Consider the following 22,299-nt stretch of genomic DNA (forward strand, 5'->3'; position numbering starts at 1 on the left):
CCAACACCATGTCCTATCCTCCTGTGGATTTGGAAGCGCTAAATTATTGATGACATTACATGACATAGCTGACTGAGTTAACATTATTCCTGCTTCTTAAAATAGTTTTGTTTTTCTCTGACTCCTTTTTGACAAAAAGATAGGGACAGTAGCTTTCTGAAAAGTAGTCAGGCATTTGTGTGTGTGTGTGTTTGTGTGTATTTGTGTGTGTGTGTGTATTTGTGTGTGTGTGTGTGTGTGTATGTTTTTGCATATCTGTGTGTTTGTGTCTCTGCAAGTGTGTGTGTGTGTGTGTCAGTGTGTGCACTCATTTGTGCATGTGTGTATAGGCACATGTATTTGTGTGTGTGTGTGTGTTCTCCTTGTTTATTGAAGGACACAGTGACATGGACATTTTTTTTCCCCAGTGTTGTTTGATGTGGGTTTTCATTCTGCATCTCAAAGTCAAAATAATAAACATCACTGAATTGGGGCCATATTCACAATGTGTCGTAGAGTATGAGTTCTGATCTAGGATCAGTTTGTCCTTTTAAATCATAATGAATAAGAGATGGGTCCTGATCCTAGATCAGCACGCTACTCTGATGTGCTTTGTGAATACAGGCCTTGGTGTCTTCTCTTTTCTATTTAACTGAATATCACATTACAATCAACTTAATGTGTAATGTTTTGTATTACTGTGCAGGCTGCTGTGAAATAAATATTTATTTGCCTAAATGATTAAGTAACGTTCAGTTTGAAGATGGTAACGGTAGGCAACCGTACACATTTTATTTAGCCTTTACTGAAAATGTCAACTTTTGTCAGTGTATTTTTATCAGGAATAGAAAACCAAGAATAATGTGTAAGCAGTAACATTTGGCATGTTATTAGGCGTTAGTGTAAGGTACGAGTTGTTTCTGGTTATGTCACTGGAAGGTAAAACTCCTGGCCATAGTCTGGATGCTAGGGATTGTCTTGAGTCAGTACTTCTGAAGAAGCCATGATTTGGTTGTTCACCAAGAAATTGTATGTGCATCCCACAGCCCATCTTCATATTTTTTCTGGCATAAGCTGTGTATTATGTGAAGCAATGAAGCATCTAAGTCTTATTTGATAAATCAGATTTTACTAATGTGTTCAAAGAAGATCAAAATATGCATCTAAATTGAAAATGACTTTATTTGGTACAGTGCACACTGAAATAAAATGACAGGTCAGCGGCTTCTGTGAATTAGCAAATAGCATAATCCCCTGCAGTTAATAATGTATTTTAAAAACTGCCTGTTGGAAAAGACAGATATGGTTTGGACAATGGATCAACACCGGTTTGTGTCAGATGGTGTTTTGTTCCAAGGTGAGTTTCTGACTTTGCTAGCTAAGTCTTCAATAGACAGGAACAGTGTTTGTAGAGCTTTGCTAGCTAACCCTTCAGTGGACAGGGAACAGTGACTGTAGAGCTTTGCTAGCTAAACCTTCAGTGGACAGGAAACAGTGATTGTAGAGCTTTGCTAGCTAAACCTTCAGTGGACAGGAAACAGTGATTGTAGAGCTTTGCTAGCTAAACCTTCAGTGGACAGGAAACAGTGATTGTAGAGCTTTGCCTGCTAAACCTTCAGTGGACAGGAAACAGTGATTGTAGAGCTTTGCTAGCTAAACCATCAATGGACAGGAAACAGTGACTGTAGAGCTTTGCTAGCTAAACCATCAGTGGACAGGAAACTGACTGTAGAGCTTTGCTAGCTAAACCTTCAGTGGACAGGAAACAGTGACTGTAGAGCTTTGCTAGCTAAACCTTCAGTGGACAGGAAACAGTGACTGTAGAGCTTTGCTAGCTAAACCTTCAGTGGACAGGAAACAGTTCGGGTAGAGCTTTGCTAGCTAAACCTTCAGTGGACAGGAAACAGTGACTGTAGAGCTTTGCTAGCTAAACCTTCAGTGGACAGGAAACAGTGACTGTAGAGCTTTGCTAGCTAAACCTTCAGTGGACAGGAAACAGTTCGGGTAGAGCTTTGCTAGCTAAACCTTCAGTGGACAGGAAACAGTGACTGTAGAGCTTTGCTAGCTAAACCTTCAGTGGACAGGAAACAGTGACTGTAGAGCTTTGCTAGCTAAACCTTTAGTGGACAGGAAACAGTGACTGTAGAGCTTTGCTAGCTAAACCTTTAGTGGACAGGAAACAGTGACTGTAGAGCTTTGCTAGCTAAACCTTCAGTGGACAGGAAACAGTGACTGTAGAGCTTTGCTAGCTAAACCTTCAGTGGACAGGAAACAGTTCAGTGGGGTGAGAGCTTTGCTAGCTAAACCTTCAGTGGACAGGAAACAGTGACTGTAGAGCTTTGCTAGCTAAACCTTCAGTGGACAGGAAACAGTGACTGTAGAGCTTTGCTAGCTAAACCTTTAGTGGACAGGAAACAGTGACTGTAGAGCTTTGCTAGCTAAACCTTTAGTGGACAGGAAACAGTAACTGTAGAGCTTTGCTAGCTAAACCATCAATGGACAGGAAACAGTGACTGTAGAGCTTTGCTAGCTAAACCTTTAGTGGACAGGAAACTGACTGTAGAGCTTTGCTAGCTAAACTGTCAGTGGACAGGAAACAGTGACTGTAGAGCTTTGCCTGCTAAACCTTCAGTGGACAGGAAACAGTGACTGTAGAGCTTTGCTAGCTAAACCATCAATGGACAGGAAACAGTGAGGGTAGAGCTTTGCTAGCTAAACCTTCAGTGGACAGGAAACAGTGACCGTAGAGCTTTGCTAGCTAAACCTTTAGTGGACAGGAAACAGTGACTGTAGAGCTTTGCTAGCTAAACCTTTAGTGGACAGGAAACAGTGATTGTAGAGCTTTGCTAGTTAAACCTTTAGTGGACAGGAAACAGTGACTGTAGAGCTTTGCTAGCTAAACCTTTAGTGGACAGGAAACTGACTGTAGAGCTTTGCTAGCTAAACCTTCAGTGGACAGGAAACTGTGACTGTAGAGCTTTGCTAGCTAAACCTTCAGTGGACTGGAAACAGTGATTGTAGAGCTTTGCTAGCTAAACCTTCAGTGGACAGGAAACAGTGACTGTAGAGCTTTGCTAGCTAAACCATCAAATGGACAGGAAACAGTGGCTGTAGAGCTTTGCTAGCTAAACCTTCAGTGGACAGGAAACAGTGGCTGTAGAGCTTTGCTAGCTAAACCTTTAGTGGACAGGAAACAGTGACTGTAGAGCTTTGCTAGCTAAACCTTTAGTGGACAGGAAACAGTGACTGTAGAGCTTTGCTAGCTAAACCATCAAATGGACAGGAAACAGTGACTGTAGAGCTTTGCTAGCTAAACCTTCAGTGGACAGGAAACAGTGGCTGTAGAGCTTTGCTAGCTAAACCTTTAGTGGACAGGAAACAGTGACTGTAGAGCTTTGCTAGCTAAACCTTTAGTGGACAGGAAACTGACTGTAGAGCTTTGCTAGCTAAACCTTCAGTGGACAGGAAACAGTGACTGTAGAGCTTTGCTAGCCAAAATTTCAGGTGACAGGAAACAGTGACTGTAGAGCTTTGCTAGCTAAACCTTCAGTGGACAGGAAACAGTGACTGTAGAGCTTTGCTAGCTAAACCTTCAGTGGACAGGAAACAGTGGCTGTAGAGCTTTGCTAGCTAAACCTTTAGTGGACAGGAAACAGTGACTTTAGGGCTTTGCTAGCTAAACCTTCAGTGGACAGGAAACATTGACTTTAGGGCTTTGTGAATATTTTACGATAACACAAACCGAATAAATTAATTATGATTGGTGTAGAATACTTATTATGTTTAGGAGCTTATCTTGATTACTTCTCAACTAATGTGGTATTCTAGAAAGAAGGATTATTCGATTAACCAGTTAACTTTGATAAACAGCCGTATATAAGTCTGGTTGATTAAGAAAGCTACATTTGTAAATTGGTTGTTGTTATTGTTGAAGTGATTTCAAGCAATGTTTGATGGTTAACTGGCCATCTCATTGATCCACCTTTCTGGAACAGCCCGCAGCTACAAACCCATATACAGTATTCTATTTTTTCCAGGTCAATTTTTCTTTGAATCAGTTGGGCTACTTAATTAATACAGCGTTCCAAAATGCTTTAATTTGTTATTAAGTCATGTTCCCCTATCAAGTATAACCCTGAGTATTTATGAGCATTACATATACAGTATATGAGAGCAGTTTTAGGTAAACTCGTTTAGCTAGAAGACTCAATGGAAAGCATGAAAGCATGAGTGAAGGAGGAATTCCAGTCGAACGTTATTATTTGATGAGTTTAATTCAATCCCATAGTTTGTCTCAGGGCGATTCAGGGGGTTTGTGTGTTTAAGACTGATTCATTTTTCATGACGCATAACTGGAGTCTGACTTCTCATTAGTGAGTAGACTGCATGGCTGCTGAGGGCTCGCTGTCTCTCTGGCTTTTGAAATACAGATGTCTGATCTTTCATTTACCTAGTGCTCCACGTGGGCAGTCTATGGTACTCTGCATGAATTTGATGTGAAAAGAGTGGCTGATGCAAGTGGCGAGACTCAGTTAACCATACATTAGTATTTATAAAGTTTTTGATTGCTACTGTGTAGATACTGTCGAATGGATGTGAGATGTGGACTATAGGTGAAAATATTTTACAATGGATTCTGAAGTAATGACATTCATAGTGTATTTGTCTTCGCAAACTTTTTCAGTTAGCTTATGTACAGTACATGGTCACTACAATGTAAAATGCACATGTATGTATCTTCAGAAAGTATGTGTTACAGCCTGCAATTAAATTTAGATTTGTTTTGTCACTGGCCTACATACAAATACCCTATAATGTCAAAGTGGAATTATGTTTTGGAAGTTTTATAAATGGAATTAATAATACAAAAATATATAAAAAAAACCTTTGTTATGGCAAGCCTAAATTCGGGAGTAAAATTATAATAAACGATAAATGTATTTATTAATAAATTGCAATACTAGTGTTTAATATGATTGTTTTATGACTACCTCATCTCTGTACCCCAAACATACAATTATCTGTAAGGTCCCTCAGTCAAGCAGTGAATTTCAAACACAGATTCAACAACAAAGACCAGGGAGGTTTTTCAATGCCTCGCAAAAAGGGCACCTATTGGTAAATGAGTTTTTTTTTTAAATCAGACATTGAATATCCCTTTGAGCATGGTGAAGTTATTAATTGAACTTTGGATGGTGTAACAGTATACCCAGTCACTACAAAGATACAGGCGTCCTTCCTAACTCAGTTGTCGGAGAGGAAGGGAACCACTCAGGCATTTCACCATGAGACCAAAGGTAACTTTAAAACAGTTACATAGTTGAATGGCTGTGATAGGAGAAAACTGAGGATGGATAAACAACATTGTAGTTAGAAGCCTGTACAGGATAAAAAAATATTCCAAATCATGCATCCTTTTTGCAACAAGGCACTAAAGTAATACTGCAAACATTTTGGCAAAGCAATTCACTTTTTGTCCTGAATACAAAGTATTATGTATGGGGCAAATCCAATACAACATATTACTCATTACCACTCTCCATATTTTCCAGCATAGTGGTGGCTGCATCATGTTATGGGTGTGCTTGTAATCATTAAGGACTGGGGAGTCTTACCAGGATGAAAAATAAATGGAATGGAACTAAGTGCTGGCAAAATCCTAGAGGAAAACATGGTTCAGTCTGCTTTCCACCAGACACTGGGAGATTAATTTACATTTCAGTAGGACAATAACCTAAAACACAAGGCCAAATCTACATTGGAGTTGTTTACCAAGACATTGAATGTTCATGAGTAGCCGAGTTTCAGTTTTGACTTAAATCTGCTTGAAAATCTATGGCAAGACCTGAAAATGGTTGGCTAGAAATGATCAATAACCAGTTTAAAAGAATTTTGAAGAAAAGTATGGAAAGATGTTGCACAATCCAGGTGTGGAAAGCTCTTAGAGACTTACCTAGAAAGACTCACAGCTTTAACCTCTGCCAAACATTCTACAAAATATTGACTTCAGGGATGTAAATCAAATATTTCTGTATTTCCTTTTCAATAAATTAGCAAACATTTCTAAAAACCTGTTTTCACTTTGTCATTATGGAGTATTGTGTGTAGATGGGTGACAGAAAAAAATAACACTGGTAAGTAAGGCTGTGGAATAAGTCAAAAAGTATGAATACTTTTTGAAGGCATTGTGCATTGCTCCTAAATGGATTTCCTATGCTACACCTATTATTGGCACAGCATAGTGTGATTAATAGTGGGAACAAGGATCAATATGGATGTTGTCAGATTAACAACTAACTCCTCAGCTCTCAATGAGGCAATTAATGAACATTCAGGTCATTACAAAACAATAACCCTCTTAAAAATCGCATGTTTACTCCAATATGCATAAAACAAGGCTGGAAAGGTGAATATGGGTAACCACTACATATTCATTCCATTTCAGCATGTGCTGTGTTATCTTTGAAGACACGCTAAGGTAGTACGTTTACTACACTGGTAAGTAAGGGCTGTACATTTTTCCATCAGTAAATTACAATACATCCACATGATGGTGCTGTTCCTCATTGAATAACCATCTAGGATCAAACTAGTGATGCCACTTCAGTTACGGAGGGGATTCAGATTGTAACCTTTCAAGGTACAGAGTTTTTCAAACTGTATATATATGTCCGTGGCGATACATACTGTACAATTTATATCATTGCTTCATGGACTGAGAATCTTAGACGCAGTTGCAGAAGCAATGTACTATAGATTGAAAAGCATGAATATATTTTCTATAAACATAATTAACAAACATATTAATACACAAATAATTAATACATTTTTAGTTTGCCTGCACCACAAAAAATTTGGGGGGATATAATCTCTTTATCAGATCTTTAAAATCTCACTGTCAATACACATTTGAAGAAGACAATTTGGATAAGCGTTATTCTATGATATATTGTTCAATACATATCCAGTAGATGGCAGTCAAGCAATGTAACATCTCTCTCTGCCACTGAAAGACCCCACTCCCCCTTTAGCACTTTTAAAATATTCCTTTCCTCCCTCTCCGCTGCAAGACACTACCAGGTCTCTTACCTTAGACAACGTCTTCATCCCTCCTTGTCCGGGAATGAAAAGTGACAGTGAGAATCAACTTTTATTTCATGCAGTAATGAAGTACAAAGCCTATTTGTACATGCAAAGAAGCTCATACAAGATGAATGTTATCCCAAAGGAAGTCCCCCCGAACCCACCTGCCCCAACCTCCCTCCCTCCCTTAGTTTTTGTTGCTTTATTCTTTCCACCACCTCCTCCTCCACCTCTCTCTATCGCTCCTCTCGTCTCAAGTCCGATGGCGCCACCCTCACCATCTGTCTGTTCAGCGGCCCATGCTGTTGGCATTGTACCGTGTTAGGAGAGCGGGAGAGTCTCTGGAATGGCGCATCTTGAATCTCCCACTTCCTCTCCTCCTTTCACATCGCCACCATCACCCGTGTTGTCTATAAAAAGCCTCCCCACCTCCATTCCTCATTCTGTCCGTCACATAGCGGCTGGTAGTTCCTTAATTGGGGAGGACAGGCTCATAGCAATGGCTGGAATGGCATTAATGGAATGGTATCGACACATCACACACACATTTGACTTGTGGTGATACCATTCCATTCACTTTATTCCAGTCATTATTATGTGCCATCCTCCCCTCACCAGCTTCCTGAGGTCCATCAAAAGCATGCATAATTTCAGCCCATATCCCGGCTTGTTCATCTGATGCAATGGAAAGACAATATTCTTCTCATTCGGAAATAACGCCTCGTATTTCTTTGCCCCAAAATAGACCCAGCGAGTCGTGTAGAAGGTAGATGATTAGATAAAAGAGGATTTGATTAATTTGCCTTATGTTTCATAGTTTTAATGTCATTGATGTTGCTGTTTTGAGGATGCACTACTTGATACAAAGCTGTACAAATACTGACTGACACAATTGGTTGCTTGATTTTGAATTTCTGCATTTATTCTTAAACCATGGTGTCTCCAACTCAACAGTATGATATACCGTATACCTGAGTTTATCACAGACATCTTCCACATGATGAGTGTCAGAAGAGTCATGTGTGGTTCATGAAAATACATGCATACATGTGCATCCATGTGTTGAAGTGTGATGTGTGTTTGTGTGTGTATTCTGTTTACATACAGTAAATGAGTGATTGTCTGTGTCTTGAGAGTGAATAAATATGCAGTCTCTATTGAAGACATTCAAGCCATCATTTGACGTGTCAGTTCTCTTGACTGTAAAGGCCTATTTTCTCTATCTTCTCCAACATGCATCTCTCTTTCGCCTGCACTGATCTAAACACATAGCTGGAAGCAATACATTGAATGCCTCGTATTGGCTCCCTTAGGAAGGAAGACATGGAGAGGAAGCCTCATGACTGTGGCATTCCTCTGATTCTGATTTGGAACATTCCATTCATTCATTCCTCACTAAACAATGTTGCCATAATTCCTTGATCGATTGACTCCATGAAGCTGTCAATCATCCATGAATGCCATTATCTAATTTTCCATGCACTTTCATGGATTTTTTTGTATTGCCAGACTTGCCTGCAACACATAATTCAACAGAAGTCCAATCTACATGTTGGTATGGACTTAAACTATCCCTGGTGAAAGCAGAGTAGATGAAAGGAATGTCATTTTATTTTCTCACATTGGAATGTTATTTTTCATATGAAGGAGAAGTAATTACATTTTTCAGCCAAGGAAGAGGCCCCGCTAAGAACTCCATCTTTCTGGAAAAATAATCGAAACAAAACTGCATAACCCCCACTCTTCCTCCGTAGACGCCGAGTGCTTTTAAAATGCTGGCTGTATTCAAACAGTGATAAGCGAGGGGAGCTATCTACAGGGGGTTTGGAATCCACATATAAATATTGTTGTGTGTGTTTCTAAACCAGATTTATGTGGCCTATCATTTAAGAGGCCCAGAACTGTGGGTTAATGCAGGCTAATATGATATGTTGTATAGAATATTGTATGGATGAGGGGGGTGAGAAAGGTGTTATGGGTTTGCCCAAAGGCTTATCAACCATGGTGAATGTCCTTTTGAATGTTGCATTCAAAAGGACGTGTCATAAATGTATGGAGTAAAGAAATTCAACTTTGAAATTGCATCTATAGCCTTGGTAAAACAGCACAAATTACTATGGCTTTTTTTTGTAGCCGCGCTTATCCACCGTGATCAAAGTCCTTTTGAATACTGCATTCAAAAGGACGGGTCATATATGTAGGAGTAAAAAAAAAATGCAACCTTGGAAATGCATCTATAGCCTTGGTAAAACGGCAAAAATGATTATGATTTCTTAGTAGCAGCCTTCCAACAATTTACTGTACATAATAATGCCCATTTTCTCAGATACTGGTGTAAATGGATGACCTAGGTATATGATGGTTTATATATCATAAAATTCGCAAATTATACATCAGGAAGAGGATCCCACACTATGTCAAGCAAGTCAAAGTTTCACAAGGGAGACCTACTGTGATCACACTTACCTTATTTTTCCTAATAATGCTGTTTGGAATCTCATCTTCACTACCAGTAGGCCTCATAGTGGTTGAGTAGGGACAATTGGGTTGGGTGATAGGAGACAGGCACCCCTGGCGCCGTGCTGTTACCATGTCCACACTTGTAAATCAAGCTCATTGAGGCCTAAATGCTGATGATTATGACAGCGCAATCACTGGGGAGTGGGGGAGATTTGAGTTATGGGTTTGGGGAGGATGCCCAGAAACTAAAGAGAACTGGAAACTGGAAACTGCCTCTGAAGTGAAAGTCAATGGAGTATTCAGATCTAATATGTTGGTGTTTACTTTCCATTATCATGTTATGTTTTTTTGGAGAGATAGTTCAACTGTATTTTGTAATGTATTGTTCTACATTCAAAGCAATCACACATCCACCATGCATAGACATTTAGGAAGCATAATGTAACTTCTAAACATAGCACAACTACAGAGAAACACTTCATTTGAGATTGTTTGACTTGAACGCCAGGTGATGCGTCTGTTCAAGCTAAATGATTTGGTGCGTGTGTACGAGGGAGCATGCATGTGCATGTATACTTGTTTGCAAACCTGAAGGCCACTGGCCCCAGATCAGTGGTGTAGTTTCTAAAGTGCCTTCCAAGATTAAACCAGGACCTCACCTTTTTCTCCACCTGTCCACTGCAGGTCCCCTCAGAAACCTTTGAGAAGGGTTTAATTTCACTAGATTAATAGAGGCCTATGAGATTCCCTGAACTACTTCGGGTTTCCTACCTTCGGGCTCTTCTCAAATCCCACAGGGGTCTCATTACTCCAGGTTATGAAGGAGGGATGAAGCTGAGGGATGTCTTAGAAAGACTTTGATACGCCACTGACTGAGAGTTTAAGTAATCCACCTGCCCACTTCAATTCTGTTGAATAGCAGTGACCCGTGCACAAATTAGAGTCATTTAGGCCTTGTCCACTCTGCTCTCAACTTATACTACTCAAATTCACATCTGTTTTCACTGATTTTCAAAATTAGGTATGCTGATATCCCACTTTACTCACTTAAATTGTACATAACAAAAACAAATAAAAATAACATTCTAAATTTGTTGATTTGATAACACCTTTACAGGATATACTGCTATAATGCTTTATGGCTAAATTAATATAGTGATATTATCAACAACAACAGTTGTGCATCACTGTAACTCGTAGAGCACAGATCATATGAAGAGATCCACAAATTTATATTCAGATTAGAGTAGGCCTATATGCCATACTTTGCGTTTAGAGCTGAGGGATGACGCAGTGCCATTGATCGCCAACCATATAATCAGCCACAAAGCCTGACAAGTGTAGTGCCAGATATTTTAGAGATGCAGACAGCAACACACTGCTACAGGTCATAAACCCTCACCTTCACTGCTTGATGTTTATCTCTGTTTAGCCCTGTCCAATATTAATGCAAATAACAATGCTTTTTTGGGTGACAGTTTTATGGTTATCTTGCCGCACGCCCCTAGATGTGCTGATGTTACAAAGCTAATGGATTCAAAGGTAACCTATGGCTCGCGTCCTGTCCAGCCCCTTTCCCCCCAGTCACTTGTGTATGCATTGAGCTGATAAGTACTGCGATTCATTTTCCCCATGGCGGAGCACAGTAAAAAACTGGGGAGTAATAATTGCTTCCGGCCGAGACGAGGAAGGCTAAATATGCTTGATTGCCTCCTAAGCCTCAATGCCGTGTAATGAAATATGGTTGTATCTCGGACAGGAAACTGTGCCGATAGCTTTCTTGTCACTTTTTCTGCTATTCGTTTTTGGGTCTTTTTTTATTTTATTTTTTACTCCCTCAGCAAACCCAACATCTGTGTCATATTGTGGCATAGAATCCATCAAAGTGTAATTTATTTTCAATGAACGTTATCTTTGTGATAATATTATAATTACAAGGCCAAATTGGGTCCTAATGATGTATTCCTGGCCACATCAATTTGGCCTTCCCCATATATTCCCCTGTTCTACATTTTAATTTGTGTGTTCGTTAGTATGGACAGGATGTATCAGGGGAACATACTGTAGATAAGGGGAACTCGGCAACCCACACTATTGTTTCAGGCAGGATTTGAGGGCAGACTCCACCACCCACTTTTACTTGCATAACCACGTTTTTCCATCCTCTGTTTACTTGTAAAATGTCTTTAATCTAAATGAAAGCAGTGGTTTATGCTAATAGAGACATCTGAGGATGTTCTGGTTGGCTTCTCAGCTATGACAAACATTCACGTACTAGATATGATTAATCCAATGTTCATTTAAATCCTGGGCAAATTAAAATAATAACTGCACGCACAAATTTCACATCAGTGGTCTTGCCATGGCAACTCATGTCCGCGCGGTTTCCTTCCTTCTCATACTATTATACCCACTACCATCACAACTTCTTAAAGGTTAACTGCTCCTTTGAACCAACTACTCTGGTTTTAAACATCCTATGCGTCACCGATAAGAGTCAGAAACATTCATTCTAGTGTCAAAATTGACTACAAAGTGTAAATAGGATCATTTTGGTCAGAAAATCAGCCTTGTGAGTTTGTCACAATTTACTGAAGGGTTGGATATGGATTCCTTACATGCCCACTTTTTCCAATAATGTCCAGAGACAACACGTTGTGGTCTGCCCCCAGCTGCCATGTGAAAATGTTTTGTCAAGTCTGCGTATGGGTGCAACTCACGCACATTTCGCTCGGCAAATAGGAGTGAAAATTGGCTTCCATAAAGTTGGTGCAAACTTCCGATGCAATTTCAACAATATTACCAGATGGCCAGCAATGGACAACCAACAGGGTCACTTCTGCTGCATGTCAACCATCATACCACTGGTGTGGGTGAGTACGTTATCTAAGTAGATAGCTGGTACCCAGCTAGATGGTAGCTACTTTTGGTTATACAAAATTATTTGCCAGCAAGCCAGGCTAGAAATGAGAACACAGATGAAAGGGGAATGATGCTGTAGCTAACGTGTAATGTGATGTTGCATGTCAGAGGCAGATGTGCATAGATCACGTTAGCTAATTACCTTGCGAACAAGAGCTAGCGCTAACTAACTCACTTTTGTACATCGCGCTGGTCCGTACAATTTACCTTATTTTAGCGGCAAAAAAACGTAATACTTCCAAATCAAATGAATCTAGTGGGCTTCATGAAGCCCATCCCTTCATGATTCAAGAAAGCAATGAGCTCCATCTGGTGTTTCTAAAAATGGCGGTTGGGGAAGTAAAACCTATTGCGTGATAGTGAAAGGGAGAGATATGTCATGTGGGGAAACTGCTTTTTTCACCCGATCTGTCCAACTTATCACCTTATCACCTCTAAAATGTAAATAAAACACTATAAAGAGTTTATATAATGTGTCATTACATACCTATTTGAAGGTTTGTTTTGAATTTTAATCTGGTTTTTAGGGCAGCGCTAGAATTATCTTCAGATGTGAACAGCGGCTTTTGAGAGTCATGAGGGCTTGCAGTGATGACGCAAAAAATGACTAGGTATCCCCCTTAACCTGTCCCTGTCCCTTTCTTGTTTTTAAACGGTGAGAGAAGCGCTACACCTGGTGAACAGAGGCTGTAAGACACAGAATTAGTTGCTACATGCGTGCTGTACGTTAAGTCATGACAAGTCACAACGTCGGGGGGGTCAGTTTTTTCAAATTTTCTCCAATATTATTGAGCCATTGTCACCATGTCAATCAACCCTTGAATAGAAACGTAGTTCACACCCTAGATTTTGATGTCAACACAGTCGCTACAGTCCCATTAGTTTTCATTGCAGCCTGTAAATTTGTACAGAATGGTGTTAGTCACCGTTAACTGTAGCCCATTGGCATTTAGGGTCAATACAGGGCAGGCACTTGGATGCTACCTTGCTAGCTAAACATAGGATGTAGCCAGCTTGCTTTCAATAATGTTTCAACTCAAACTGGCTAGCTAACATTCTCTATCTAGCGAACTCATTTAAACTCGGACAAAGATATGATAGCTAACCCGGATTTGCAAGTTAGGTAGCTAGCATTTGGGGGCTTTGTACTACAAATATAGCGATGACTCTAGTAGCAAATAGCAAAATGTATCAGTAAACATTCAGCAGCGTACACAACTGGTTGCATAGTAACAATGTCAGCGTCACCGGCCTGAATATATTATGTAGTTACGATCTCTCTATTAGCATATACATTACTTTGAAACTAGAGAAAGTTATTTTCCTCACTTTTTCACCACTGTTTATTGAGTGATGATATTCACAGGGTACGTACAAAACCTGGTGGATTTGTTGTTCACCAGCGTCGTGGGAATGCCTCAGCCATATCAGGAGCTGTTACAGAAGGCTGGAGCAGTGGCCAGACACCAGTCTCGCTTCAGAATAATCGAGGAAACTTGAATCCGGTTGGTCACATTTGATCTAGTGAATAGTCAAAATACTTTCTGTCCTGGAATTCACCTAACCACGATTGATAATGTAATCAGTGCTGTGTGTATCTGTGTGTCTTGTACAGTATCTTGTAAGGAAGTGCCACCTTCCACTGTGCCAATGGACTATGTCTGGGCCCGATTGAGCGGCATATCGGCATGTCTCCCTTGTGAAATAAATTAAATATTTTTTTCTTCCCTTTTTCGTGATATCAAATTGGTAGTTACAGTCTTGTCCCATCACTGCAACTCTTCTTCGGACTCGGGAGAGGCGAAGGTCGAGAGCCAAGCGTCCCCTGAAACACGTACCTGCCAACCCGCAATGCTTCTTGACACACTGGTAGCTTAAACGGGAAGCAAGGCACACAGAGGAAACACCGTCCGTCTGGTGACCGTGTCAGTGTGTATGTGCCGGCCCGCCACAGGAGTCGCAAGAGCGCGATGGGACAAGGACATCCTGGCTGGCCAAACCCTCCCCTAACCCGAACGACGCTGGGCCAGTTGTGCACCGCCTCATGGGTCTCCCGGTCGCGGCCAGGTGCGACACAGTCTGGGATCAAACCCGTATCTGTAGTGACGCCTCAAGCTCTGCAATGCAGTGCCTTAGACCGCTGCCCACTCGGGAGGCCCTCCCTTGTGAATTAGCTGTGAATCTGGATATCTGATTGGCTATGTTCAACCTTGTATTTACTGTTGGATTCCATGTGGGGCGGCAGGTAGCCTAGTGGTTACAGCATTGGACTAGTAACCGAAAGGTTGCAAGATTGAATCTCCGAGCTGACAAGGTAAAAATCTGCCGTTCTGCCCCTGAACAAGGCAGTTAACCAACTGTTCCTAGGCCATCATTGAAAATAGAATTTGTTCTTAACTGACTTGCCTAGTTAATAAATAAAGGTCAAAAATAAAAAATGTATGGTGAGAGTCTTTCTCCCTCTGTGATATATGAGCTGGGTTGGATATAGGAGCCAAAGTCTGGTTCCTACATGGGAGGTATCTGTAACTAGAGCTGATCTACGTTGCCATGTCCATCAGGCGTTGCCAAACACCTCAGAAGGGTCAAAAGGTCATTACTAATAAGACAGTACATCATAAGTGTTTACTAATATCACCTTTTCAATACATGTGTTACTCATCAACTCTTCCTTGTTTTCTACAGATGGGCAGAAGAGATGCTTTTGAAATGGAGTTCACTGACTAAAAGACAGGTTGATACCGATGTCTGAATACCTTCCTAGCAGCATAAAAATTAAACAAGACACATTGACTCGAAAGGGGGGTGGGACCCTGCGTATTCTTCAAACATATCAGATCATTCCTGTCTTACGGGATACCATACAGGAAGGTATAATATTTGCACATTGTTATATTAGGAGACACTGCTTCTACAGTGTTATGTGAAGTATGGTTAATTCTACATGGAACTGTTACTTGAAATGTATCAAAACACTTTGTTTAGAATATCTACATACATTTAGCAATTACACTCTTCTCATATGAATTACTCTGTAGGCTACAGAGTGTTATGAGAAGAGTGCCATCCTCCTGACTCTCACATCTGCCTGTAGATATTGGACTCCACATGCTGGACCCATGGGTTGAGTCAAACTCTGTCATATCCAGGATGGACTGTCATGCACTCCACCCTTCCTGACACCTGACTGCACTTATCCATTACCCCTTGACCTATTCCACATTTTGTTGTTGTTACAGCCTGAATTCACAATTGATTATTTTGTATTTGTTTGTGCCATCTACACACAATACCCCATTATGACAAATTTAAAATATGTTTTTTTAAAACATTTTTTTGCAAATGTATTGAAAATGAAATACGGAAATGTAATTTACCTAAGTATTCCCATCCCTTTGCAATGCCACTCCAAATTGAGCTCAGGTGGATCCAATTTCCTTTGATCATCATCCTTGAGATGTCACTTCAACTTGATTGGAGTCTAATTGTCGCTAATTCAATTGTTTGGACAGGATTTAGAAAGAAACACACATGTTTATACACTGAGTGCACAAAACATGAGGAGCACCTTCCTAATATTGAGTTGTACCCTCTTTTGCCCTCAGAACAGCTTCAATTAATTGGGATATGGGATTCTTTTACAAAGTATTGACTCAGGGGTGTGAATACTTACAGTTGAATTTGGAAGTTTACATACACTTAGGTTGGAGTCATTAAAACTCGTTTTTCAACCGCTCCACAAATTTCTTGTTAACAAACTATTATTTTGGCAAGTCGGTTAGCACATCTACTTTGTGCATGACACAAGTAATTTTTCCCCCAAAAATTTACAGACAGATTATTTCACTTAGAATTCACTATATCGCAATTCCAGTGAGTCAGAAGTTTACATACACTAAGTTGACTGTGCCTTTAAACAGCTTGGAAAATTCCCCCCAAATGATGTCATGTCTTTAGAAGCTTCTGATAGGCTAATTGACATCATTTGAGTCAATTGGAGGTGTACCTGTGGATGTATTTCAAGGCCTACCTTCAAACTCAGTGTCTCTTTGCTTGACATCATGGGAAAATCAAAAGAAATGAGCCAAGACCTCAGATTTTTTTTTATACCTCCACAAGTCTGGTTCATCATTGGAAGCAATTTCCAAACACCTGAAGGTACCACGTCCTTCTGTACAAACAATAGTACGCAAGTACTAACACAATGGGACCACGCAGTCATCATACCGCTCAGGAAGGAGATGCGTTCTGTCTCCTAGAGATGAACGTACTTTGGTGCGAAAAGTGCAAATCAATTCCAGAACAACAGCAAAGGACCTTGTGAAGATGCTGGAGGAAACAGGTACCAAAGTATCTATATCCACAGTAAACAAGTCCTGTATTGACAACCTGAAAGGCCGCTCAGCAAGGAAGAAGTCACTGCTCCAAAACCGCCAATAAAAAGCCAGACTGCGGTTTGCAACTGCACATGGGTACAAACATCGTACTTTTTGGAGAAATGTCCTCTGGTCTGATGAAACAAAAAATAGAACTGTTTGGCCATAATGACCATCGTTATGTTTGGAGGGAAAAGGGGGAGGCTTGCATGCCGAAGAGCACCATCCCAACCGTGAAGCATGGGGGTGGCAGCATCATATTTTGGGGGTGCTTTGCTGCAGCAGGGATTGGTGCAATTCACAAAATACATGGCATCATGAGAAGGACAATTATGTGGATATATTGAAGCAACATCTCAAGACATCAAATGGGTAGCAAATGGGTCTTCCAAATGAACAATGACCACAAGCATACTTCCAAAGTTGTGGCAAAATGGCTTAAGGAAAACAAAGTCAAGGTATTGGAGTTGCCATCACAAAGCCCTTACCTCAATCCTGAAAAAGCGTGTGCGAGCAAGGAGTCCTACAAACCTGACTCAGTTACACCAGCTCTGTCAGGAGGAATGGGCTAAAATTCACCCAACGTATTGTAGGAAGCTTGTGGGAGGCTACCCGAAACGTTTGTCCCAAGGTAAACAATTTAAAGGCAATGCTACCAAATACTAATTGAGTGTATGTAAACGTCTGTCCCACTGGGAAGGTGATGAAAGAAATAAAAGCTGAAATAAATATTTCTCTCTACTATTATTCTGACATTTCACATTCTTAAAATAAAGTGGTGATCTTAACTGACCTAAGACAGGGATTCTTTACCAGGATTAAATGTCAGGAATTGTGAAAAACTGAGTTTAAATGTATTTGTCCTAGGTGTATATAAACTCCCAAACTTCAACTGTATGTCATGGATGGGACTTTATCACCCACTGGAGACTTGAAGACAGAACCTCGAGAGCTGTGAATGACAACCAACTCCTTATATTTGGCACAATAGACAAATGCTGTTCTGGTTAGACATCTGAAGTTGTACTCTAAACACAACTTATTTGTATGTTTAGGCATATTGTCATTATAAGCACATCAATATGATATTTACAGCATAAAATGTTTTGTCTTTGTAACAAACACACTCATCCATTTTTGTTGTTGTTGATAAATGTATCTGCACTCATGCTGGGAGATGATGGTGCAATTTACACATGTAGCCTACGCCTGTTGTAGGGATACTAGTAGTTCTAGGATTTGTCCCCCGGGAAATATCTAACAGTGGACATAAGGAGAGACGAGACAAAACTAGCAAGTTATAGAATATTGTGTTGTAGGACAGCTGATTGTGTTGTAGGACAATTCACAGTTGATACCATTTCCACAGTAACATGTGGTGACATGACGTGATGAAACGTTGAAACTGAGTTGCCAGCTGCTTTCATAGCCAGATGTTGTAGAACAAGTGTCTTATGAAACACATTCTAAACACTGGCTCTTGCTATCTTGCCATAAAAGATTTGACACATAAATATCAGCTGGATAGGAGAGCATGCTGCAGCTATCACCAAGCCTTGCTAGTTAGATGCTGTCAGTTTGGCTTAACACAAGGGCAGCGAAGGCTTTAGCCTACGCATAGAACTGAATTAGCTGACCATCTTGAGATGGCGAGTCAGTCGGGAGGGAAGAAGTCCTCAACTTCAAAACTCAGTTTTCTCCATAGCTTAGTTTACCTCACTGTACTCAATACTGGCTTTGTTTGTTGTGATTGAATGGCAAAGACACATCCAAGAAATATCCACATCAAACCACACCCCCAAGACAACTCATGTTTGCCTTCAGTCATGACCACTAGTATTTCGTAATGAACATTGATGAAAAACAGGGCCAAATCAGGGACCTTGAAGCATGACGACTGAAATTAGGGTGCATCCAATTTGGAAATTTTTATTTAATTTTTATTACTGCATAATTTTGTCGGAACAACCTAAAGCACATTTTTCCCTTTTGGTTCAATAAGCAGCTAATATTTACAAGAATATCAGTCCACAGGCTTGTATGGGCACCGTATCATTTAGCAGGAAATAGCCTGAGAAAATCTTCCCGGCACAGTAAATAATCAACTCCACAAGTGTAATTTGTGGTGCTGCTTTAAGGAGAATGTAATTACATACTGTATGTTTTCATTATATGCCACAAAGCCAATCAATATTTCTGCTAAGTCATTTTTAGGATTGTGCATGAAATTTGTGTGTTACCCGCCAAGCGAGAGTTTGGCACCCAAATGGTACCAGTGATAAAATGTTGTTTTGTTGTTACATAATGGTTCATTCTAAAAACAAATCAACTTTGAAATATGATGATATGCTTTAATAATATTATTTCTGTGACAAGATATCATGTTGCGGTTATATCATTAATGTTTCTTGTTTTTTCTCTCTCTTGTCGTTCCAGTTCTCTTTCCTGAGACGACAACCACAGGATGAGGCTTGAGAGGAGGTACGATTTTGAGATGGATGTGGTGTGTTGAAATGTGATTGCCAATTTGGAGCCATTATGTCCATGCGTTGAGTGCCAGAGCTGCCTGGATGGGTTAACAAGGCTGACACTGGTCCCACACAATCAACCAGTGTTGACAATAGATTTGCCACAATGGGTATAACAACACAATTTGTTAATTACCATTTCAATTAGCCCCTGGATTGGGATTAATTCCATTTCAAAAGCAGTCATTTCAGATAATGTTCTGTGTCTGAATTGAAAACAAGCGTAAAATAGTCCATACTGGAAGCAATTTTCAATCAATCTTTTACATAGAAACGGAATCAACCGCAAATCAGATGGCTCGGATCAGGTCATTGTTCTGCCATCTCTCCCTTGGTTAGTGGAGAGAAAAGGCTGGATCTGGCAAGCCAAACCTTTTATGGAGAGGGAGACTGACTGGCTCTGATGAGGCCAGACTGGCCATGCCTTGTGCTGTGTGCTAGGCTTCAGAAGCCTGATTGATAGATCGTGATGAGACTGTCACAGAGGAGGCAGACTAGAAGAGATAGACTGTATAAGGATGTAGCTGGTGAGGATGATGTATTTGGAACATTTGGAGAATGAAGTAGGGAAATTAAGTGACCGGCTGGATTGCGTGGTGGACTTGTGAAGAATTAGGTGTGCAGCAGGGATGCATGTTAAGGCCACAAAAGTTTAGGACATGTTGAATTAACACTGGCAGTGAAGTTGGTTCATTATGTTGCAATTTATTGTTAAGATTGTTCCAAAGCTTTGTTAATGGTTTACTAAATCCCTGTTGAAAATAACAATATTTAAATTGCTATGTACCGGAGTGCCAAGTCTAGGAGAGGCTCCTTAAGGCTCCTTAACAGCTTCTACCCCAAGCCATAAGGCTGCTGAACAATTAACCAAATGTAAATATTTTACTTAGTTTATTTAGTAAATATTTTCTTAACTCTATTTCTTGAACTGCATTGTTGGTTAAGGGCTTGTAAGAAGCTTTTCACGGTAATGTCTACATCTATTGTATTCGGTGCATGTGACAACATTACACCCCTATATAGCTACGTAAAAATAGCTGGTCGTCTAAAATTGCTAAATGTTTTAATTGCCTTTATAAATTGCTGTCTAAACATCTGCTTTGGACATCATGTTAGTGCTGTATTGTGTACGTATTGTGTGTATTGTGTACCATGTGTCCATGTATTGTGGACACATGGTACATTAGCAGGGCAACTAGTGTTGTGCTGAATATTTGTACTGGGATGTCCACTGTTAGTGATTTCAAACTCAATAAAGGCCCCATGTTTTACTTTTATTTTAGCCCGAGAACGGAAGGCTGACTCACTAGAATGCCAAATGTATTATTAGTCTCTCACATATGTGTAGGGAAGGCGAGACAGTGAGAGGGAGAATGAGAGCGAATGTAGCAGTGTGTGCTCGTGAGCAATTGAGGTAGAGTGAGAAGGAGAGAGAGAGCATCCTGCCAGCCAGTAAGAAAGCAATGGAGAGAGAGGGGGAGCTCTAGTAGCACTATCTGGTCGAGGAGTGGACCCAAAGCTCTTATCTCCCACCTGCCAAGCCCTGACCGGGGGCCCTGGCCTCGGCTTCTACTCCCTCCTGGTGTGACTCCCCGTTAGCCCCACTAAGCTAGGCACCCAGGTGAAATGAGCAATTCCCATTCAGAGGCGGAGTCACCTCGGAGACTCACTTTGGCTGATCAATGCACTCTCTCTCCCCTGTGCACTGCAGAGTGATAGCCAGCAAAAAAAAGGGAAGGGTAAGAAAGAGAGATGGAGAGAAATGTTAGCAGAGCATTTAATGATATTTGCCACGGTCTCTCTGACTGAGCACTGTCGAAGGGAGATGGTGTGCTTTGCATAAACTCAAAGCACACGCGATATTGCTGTCGTCGCTGTGAAAGTGGCTGCGCCAGCCCCGCCGGATATGAGAATATTTCAGCAGGCTGCACTGAAATGTCTTCCAATATGAATGATATTAACGATAATCACTTTGAATTACTGGGGTGTATCAACAAAATATCCCGAATGACTCGGAGATTGCGGAGGCTCGTGTGACTAGCATTTACACTATTATAAAGATGTACTTTATAATACCAAACATTGCTGATAGATAGAATCGAGTGACAGAGTACTCATAATACACACACTGAGTATATATATATATCTAGCTCTAAAAACATTGGGACAGTGACACATTTTTTGTTGTTTTGGCTCTGTACTCCAGCACCTTGGATTCGAAAATTAAGTGCAGATGATCAGTTTTAAGTTGATGGTATTTTGTTTAGAAATTACAGCACTTTTTTGTACATAGTCCTCCCATTTTAGGAGACAAAAGTATTGGGACAAATTAACTTATATGTGTAGAAAAGTTTATATTAAAGTTTAGTGAACTATACCTTAGAAAGATGAATAGATTATCTAATGCTTCTTTGCAACATATTGATCTGTTTCCCTTTTATGGCCTTTTGGATTATGTAGTTCCTACTAGAATGTTGTGTGCTGTACATGATGCTGTAAGTTAGCCACAATTTTTATACAAAATACACTAGTTGATGGAAGTAAACATTTCATGAGACTGGACTTGGATCAGTTTAAGAGAGGGAAGTTGCAAACAATTCCCTGTTTGTAGCATGCTTAAAGAAGGACTCATCTTGTCACATTTGTTTGAACTCACAAGGTCAGATTGTCAACTGATGATAACAAACTGACCTACTCAGAGGTCCCTGATAGCTGAAGTCTTTTTATTAAGGAAACCATCGGCTGGTCCAAAAACAATCTCGAACCACTATTCCCTATATGCACATGTACAAATCACACGGGAAATAATATAGCATGAACTCTCCCTTGCCCTTTGATAGGCTAATCAGAGGTGGAATTTGTTTATACCTTTCTAGTCCTTTCAGATGTACAGTAGGGTCTAATCTAGGGTGTAGGGTCTTATTGAGGTTGTCTGGATGTGACCCATTGTT

The 22,299-nt window shown here is 40.4% G+C and overlaps 1 protein-coding gene across 31 annotated transcripts in view; it reads left to right on the forward strand.

Moving 5' to 3' along the window:
• LOC112259973 (receptor-type tyrosine-protein phosphatase delta) overlaps positions 1-22,299 on the forward strand; it is a 600,208-nt gene that overhangs the window by 234,914 nt on the left and 342,995 nt on the right. For all 31 annotated transcript variants that reach the window (XM_024434700.2, XM_042328371.1, XM_042328363.1 and 28 more), the window contains exon 7: positions 19,257-19,301. The gene's annotated coding sequence lies outside the window, so the exon portion shown is untranslated. The remainder of the gene's footprint in view (positions 1-19,256; positions 19,302-22,299) is intronic.

The sequence above is a fragment of the Oncorhynchus tshawytscha genome, linkage group LG10 (assembly GCF_018296145.1).
Source record: "Oncorhynchus tshawytscha isolate Ot180627B linkage group LG10, Otsh_v2.0, whole genome shotgun sequence".
NCBI classification, from domain to species: domain Eukaryota; kingdom Metazoa; phylum Chordata; class Actinopteri; order Salmoniformes; family Salmonidae; genus Oncorhynchus; species Oncorhynchus tshawytscha.